This window comes from Apostichopus japonicus, chromosome 17 (genome assembly GCF_037975245.1).
Source record: "Apostichopus japonicus isolate 1M-3 chromosome 17, ASM3797524v1, whole genome shotgun sequence".
Taxonomy (NCBI): Eukaryota; Metazoa; Echinodermata; class Holothuroidea; order Aspidochirotida; family Stichopodidae; genus Apostichopus; species Apostichopus japonicus.
In genome coordinates this window covers 21662994-21670285 of record NC_092577.1, presented here as the reverse complement: position 1 = coordinate 21670285, position 7292 = coordinate 21662994, and positions in this window count along the sequence as shown.

The following is a 7292-nucleotide window of genomic DNA, read 5'->3' as shown; positions in this document are numbered from 1 at the left end:
TCCGCCAGTTTCCCCCAGACAGCAATTGGATCCACTGGGTCCCCAATGAAATACAACAATGATGGCTCGATGGACAGAACTATAATTGCCAATGCACGATCCATCCTAGGTGTAAAGCTAGCAAGATTAACAGCATCACTCACAGGGGTGCTTTTTCATCACCATTAACAATATTCCAAAGTCCATCCTTCATTAAGGTCATTCTACACTGCACCTTCCAAGTCGCATAATTCCACCCATTCAATGCAACTACAATCCAAGATTTCAAGTCTCACGACATCTTCACTCACAAAGGGAGTACCAGCAGTTCAGCGAAACCACTTATATAGCACACAGCAATGGTTAACCGTCACACATACGCTACGTACTCACGTTAACACGCAGTCTGGGCCTATAACCTATTGGCAGAGATGAACGCAGAGACGTGATTCGTAGCCAATAAAACGACTAGTTGACTGAACTTTGTTGCGTTAAAAGAAGTACAAATCGATTCCAGAAGAGATTAAATAGTCAAACACGTAACTGTAGTTTACTTGAAAAACAATAAAAGTGTTTATTTAATCACTGCTTCTTATCGGGAAGTTTTCAGCGTTGGAACATATTGATCGCAAAAAACATGACAAAATATCAATATGATATTTCGCAATCGTACAGTAGCACTTAAAATATCTCCTTATAGGGTACAGGACTTGCTTACACTTGTAAATATATACGAGTTAAACAGTTAAAAGTACATAAAAGATAACAAGAAAAAACAGTCCAGGCAAATGTGGACTTTACCAACAGAATGAGACTGTGGATCAGAATGGAGCTTTAAGGTATATATTATACAATATATATATTTCAGGGCAATGTTTATCATGACAATGAAGGTGAAAGTTGGGGCCAGGTTGACTTTATTTGGTATCCAAATACATTTGAGCCTTTCATATTCACCTTCATCATCAACACTATAGGGTGCACACCTAAAACTTATCATATAACTGGCGAAGCTACCTTCCTACGAATGGACTCCCGTAATCAAATAAATTGATTTTTCCCTGTGTGTAATACACGTTGAATATTGCGAGCTTGGAGGCAATGGACACCTCTGCCAAAGAAACTTAACTATGTAACATGCACATTAGTGGGCGTAACTTATTTTTATACAGTTCTGCCTCTAAGCCCTTGGTAAGCTTTTTTGATACATACATCTGATACTGATGCATTGAGACTCAGCTTTCTCTTCACCGGTGATTTCTTGGCTTCTGGAATAGTTTGCGGTTTTTCTTTGAAGACTTCGTGTTGTGATTTTTGAGATACTGGAAATGACATCTTAGTGCGTGGAAAGACCTGAAGGAAATGAGTTGGGATTAATATCATTATAATTTATGTGCAAATGGTAATACACGATACTATTAGAAGTAGAAATAGCAGACGAGGGTTGATGAATGTTTCTTTTTTTTTAAATTTATACATTACTCAAGTACTCGTGTATTTTAAACAGCCTGTATTTAAAACCAAAATTAGTTTGTAGGTCATTGTTGTAACAGCAAATTCTATGTTATATCTTAATTACTGAACACAAAACTTCATTGCACACTTGTTTCAAAATGATACAGTAAAATTGAATTGGATATGTAATGGCACTTGACCAATTTTCTTGAAGGTAATGTTAATCCCAATGATGAGTCAATTAGTCAAGCGGATATTGTCTTCTGCAAAAAGATTTATTTTGCATTCACATTCATAATGCATAATATCAAATTTGCTATGGTCGACCACACTTTTGGCCCCATTGTATAAATCTTATTATGCTACAGTGGAACCTGGTTAACACAAAATCACTGGGGCTAAATATTTCATTTTGTGTATTGATTTTACATACAAAATGAATACTTGTAACCCCCCAAAATTGCTTTGCGTTTTCATTTTTTTTGTGTGTTAGCAGATTTTCTGTTCCACTGTAGTTCACAATATAAAAGACTTACAGTTGTGCACAGCAGCTTCTCCATTTGCTGGTTTATACCCATAGTTGACCAATCGAATGAATGAGCTTTCTGTGAACTTGCTCTGGACTTTTGCATTGTTAATAAATACAATTGCGTGTGTATCCTCATTGTAATATAGCGCATGACATACAGTCCGTCCATCACACCTTTTTTCTGGTTCTGTCAACCCAAACAACAAGCACGAATCTGCCATAGTTCCGTTTCATCCTAGAATGCTAACAAAATGTAAAGAAATGGTCAATTTACTATTTAGAGGGGTACTCCGTGATCCACTTTTCATCCCCCTACTTGACACGAAACTTGTTGAGATTTTCATTACTATTATCGGAGTCACAGCTAGAAAAGGTTGAGTGCTGGGCAGAAAATGATCAAAAATCAGTGTTTTTGGCAAGATCTTTTAAAATAATGGCTACATTTGGACAAATATGTACATTTGCAGCTTTTTTGAGACTGAGTGGTGGGCTCCTGCCTCAAATACTTGTAGCCTTTAGTGATGGGCTCCACCGCCTGGCACCGCCCAGCGTAGCTATAACCAGGGATAGCACACTTAAATTTCAACTAACTTGTGGGTGTGCCAAATCCATACATGCTGGTGAAAAGTTGTTCTTTTTTGGCTTTAGATGTGGAGAAGGACATTAAAATACCAAATCTAGAACAAAACTCAGGCACTTGATCCACATTTTGCAATTTTTTTACGGTATTTTAGATAAACTGCTTTTACCTGGTTCGTCACTTGGAATTAATCACTGAGCAGGGCTGGGCAGTATCAATTAGTGAAGTGCACTCTGCATTTGCAGAAGTCTAATGCGCCAGGGTTGCGCTTATGCGGTGAATTATAGAGGGCGTTAAAATACTAAATCAACATAGCTGAAACTCAATCAAACACGGTAGTGTATGTGGATTTAATTACACCATTTATAATAGTGTTTTTTAATACTCTATCTCTGTTACTTTCAGTCATCTTTACGAACCTCACTCACTCCATGAACAAACATCAACTCAATGGAACCACTTAGGTATATAACGATCATGTCCCAAAGGATTCTTGCAAATTCATTCTCTTTCCAAACTCAGGGCCTAAATGTATATTAAATTCATGATTAAAACGCAGACAATGCCATTTAATCAAATGGCATGGTACATGTAATATTCCTTTCATGACTTCAATAAAACATTAAACAATATTTTATAGGCTTTACATGCACACAAAAAAGAGAAAATCTGGCCAGGATACTTACTTCAGGAACTTTACATAATAAACACATGCATTTGTTGTAGGCCATCAGCTGAAGCTCAAATGTGGCTGTAAAATCAGTTTCGTTCCAGCAACACCGGGTCTAGACTTTTAATGCATTTTTCGGTAGTTTAATGCATCACAAACATTATATCAAAAGTTCTCCAAAAAATTTCCTGCAGTATTTTTGTAACGCACCCTTGAAATTGGGTATGTTATGTAGACATTACGTGCTACGATGCTATGTATTAGGAACACATGTGCTAACGTTAGATTTGGTACAGTGGTGCATACATACCACTCTCTTCTTATATGTTTAATTACGACTGATATATTTTTTTGGTATAATAGTTGGGTCAGGGTTACAAGAATGGTGGAAGATGATTCTGGTCTAAGGGTCAGTGAGGGTTGTTTTCAGTCATTACAAGTTGTGCCCTCCTCCCCCCCCTCCATTTTCGCCAAAATGGTAAAAAAAATCACATTTTCAACTTTGAAATATGAAATACAATTTTTGCACATTATAACTTAAGGGTTTTAATTATAAAAATGTACCACTTTTAATAAACTCAGATATAATGCTTTGTAATAAATCAAATATTTTTAGATTTTCCCCCTATGTTATGAATGCATTTCGTCTGTGCATGTATGCGTAAATATACACATATAATGAAAAGTTCCTCTCCATAATTGTTACACTCCCCATCCAAACTGTTTTACACATGTGACCCCCTCCCCCTCTACTTTACATGTAGCTTCAAGATACAGGTTCTTCATCAAAAGGCGCGGCGAGGAATTAATAAGAGATTAAAAGTTCATCCAAGGACAGTTGTACTAGTTATAACAGGATCCACTTCAATTCACTGCATGGAAGTCAGATATGGTATGGAAAAGGGAAAGTCCATTCCGTAGTAGAGGTGAAGATAATTACATGAAATAAAAGTCACTAAAGACTTGAATATCCTTCAGTCAAAACTTGAACAGATGCACAAAACGTGTTAACAATATGAATAAAACAGGTAACGAAATGTTACGGCAAAACAATAAAGAACCATGATATTGGAACAGGGTCAGGGGCGATGGTTCCCCAACAACAGTATATAAACCTCTGACTGGTTTCAGGACGCGGTATTTGCGTCATCGTCATCAGTAAATGTAGTTGTGAATATGCAAGAGGTAAAGCATGCCCATAACACCCTCCTCCCCTCTCAGCCAAAAAAGTGTGATTTGAAGAAAATGTGGATATTTATCATGAGGTGTCTGGTAGGTAGGGTAATCTACGTAAAACTACTAATAGCTAAAATGAATATATGAATAAGATCATGTTTTCTGGTTCCTTTAAACTCTGGGGAACAAAATAATGACAACATGACTTTGAAAAAGTTAACCCTCTTCACAAACTTCAAACTTGATAAAATTTCAGACTAAGATATCAAGATTTAACACCATCACAGTTCATCCTCCAAATCATCTTCCCCTGCATTAACAATCTCAACATCTTCTTGGAAGTTGCTGCAATTTCTATATTTACATAGGTCTGTACACGGCAGTTGTGCATTCATTCAGGAACATCTTCCTTTAAGACATTTGCCGACTCTACAGCTACTGCTGACACACTGAAGCAAAACATCTGGGTCAGGTGGCTTCGTCATCCAAGTGATTATAAGGTCATCATTTTCAAGTTTCCATCCATGTCCCTCTGGTGAGAGTGCATCAATCCTTTGCTGCAATGCCCTACTGTGAATAGCAGCCTGGTTGGTGCAGCGCTTAACATGCTGGATCAGAGCATCTTTTGTTGGTGGTAAACTCTGCTCTGAGGAGGAGATGAACAGAACACCTTGTACCATGAAATTGGATATTTTTGAGTCTCACATTTTATGATGGGGTACCAATATAATTACAATTCAGCTAGAAATATGTTGCAAATTACTTTAATAATTTCAATGGAAAGATTAACCTGATATTGCATCTCAAAGCGTTTAGAGAATTTTGTAATTTTCCTTGGGGGAGGACCCCCATATTCCAAAAGTCCTAGATCCACCCCTGAACACTCAATGAACCACACATTGAAGAGAGTACTTTACCTTTCAAGATCTGTATGTCTTCCTTCTCAAGAATTGTATCTAGTTTCTTCAACATAGAGAGTGGTACCTCACTTCAATGGCAACACGATCTTTTCCTCTAATATTCATAAAATCTGGGCTCATCTTTTTTCCGCTCTGCTGCTTGTCGAAGCAATAATTTAATAAAATGAAATAAAAAAAGCATTGTTTTGCATTTTCTGTTGATCAAAATGTAAGTTTCAACAAATAAGAACTAAGACAATTTTATTTATATACCATGTGATCTGCTCATCTTCTATGGACAAACAAAGACACATTCAAATTTTGCAAACCAGTGTCATGCAAAAAAAGAATTAAAACAGGCTTTTTTTGACAGTACAGTACATTATCTCTTAATGTTATGGTTTAAATTATACAATGGTAGATTATATCTGTTACTAATAATAAAGGAGACAGATACTTGTTCATTTTGGTAAAGCTAGACAGGCTGACCATAAGACCTTGCAAACCTAACCTTATTGCACCTTTGTTACACTTATTTTTCTAACTAATATAATATCTCTATCATTCAAATAAAGGGCCACAGTAAGAAAACTATGAAGCCTGTATTTAACACTTAGGCTAGTGCCCCAGATGGAGAATTTTAAACAAATTTACATTCCTACCACCTTATAACAAAACAAAGCAGATGACCATGCCACTAATTATATTATGTTCAGGTCCAACACTGTGCCCTTTGACTTGGATTCTATCCCTCAAGAGCTACTGATCTTGCATTATGCAACTTCTCTTAACACTTCAACTATGCAGTAGAGTCGTGTAGTATGCTTAGGCTTACCTCCATCGAAAGTCTCTGCCTGCTGCAGCTTGTCCTGCACCCGTTTGCAACGCCGAGTAATGTATTGTTTCTTTTCCCACATATAATAAATTGAACAGGCAATACACCAGAGCTTCTGCTTGGTTTCCTCGATCTTTTCCGTCAATTCTTCGTTTAAAATCATATGGGGTCTCCTCTGGAACTGTCCGTTTTCTTGCAGCAATGTGCTTGCTATCAATGAACCGCCTGTAACACTTATCGTGGAACCCCATCATACTATGCTGTTGAACACACGCTATATCGTAGTAGGCCATGGAGTAATCAGTAGTACGGCGATATCACTGTCTCCGCCGCTGAGATTAAGCCAATCTTTAGCGCAGGAAGTAACTTATTCGTCAGTGCCTTGACTGCTTCAAATTTTACAGATTCAATGTGCACTGAGCACTGTAGATTTCCGTGTGTCGGAGACTGACTAGCGCCCGTGGGAGCCGCCAAGTTTGTTGTTTTCTACAAAGATTGCACACAGAACTCATGGCTCATTGGACAATTCATATCACATGGTACAGATATCTCACTGGCGCACAACTTTTGAACGTAAAACGGCAGGTTTCTTAACATACGCAATAAAAAATATAGTTCGATCTTTGGAGCGGAATTGCCAAAAAAATGCAGGAAAGTACATGGAGAACTTTTGGATCATTAATCTTAGTTAATTTATGTAGTCAATGCTGTAGAGAAATTTTAGACCCGCAGTTGCTGGAACGAAACAAGCGAATTTCGACCTTCAGCTGATGGCCTATTGGTCGAATACCTAAGTTATAAGCATTTTTCAAACACCTGATTACAAGAAATTATTTATGGCCAAATACATGCGCAATCGAAACCTGCTAGCTAAAAATGTCAATCTCGCTAAACAAAATACGCGCAAGTCCAACTACGATAAACCCAGTCAATCTCGCGAGTCAGCGCTAAATAAGGTAACCCCACTGCCAAATATGGTCAAAGCCACGCCCCTTCCTATGAAACTTTTGGCGAGCAACGCTGCACGGTGCAGAATGGCCGCTAAAAAGCTTACTCATTGACTTTACACACAAAATGGACGTCCACATCTCGATAAAGTTGAACTACGCTGAACGAGATGGTTTTCCCAAGCATATTAATTGATGTCGTAAGCTTCCCTGAATTGCATA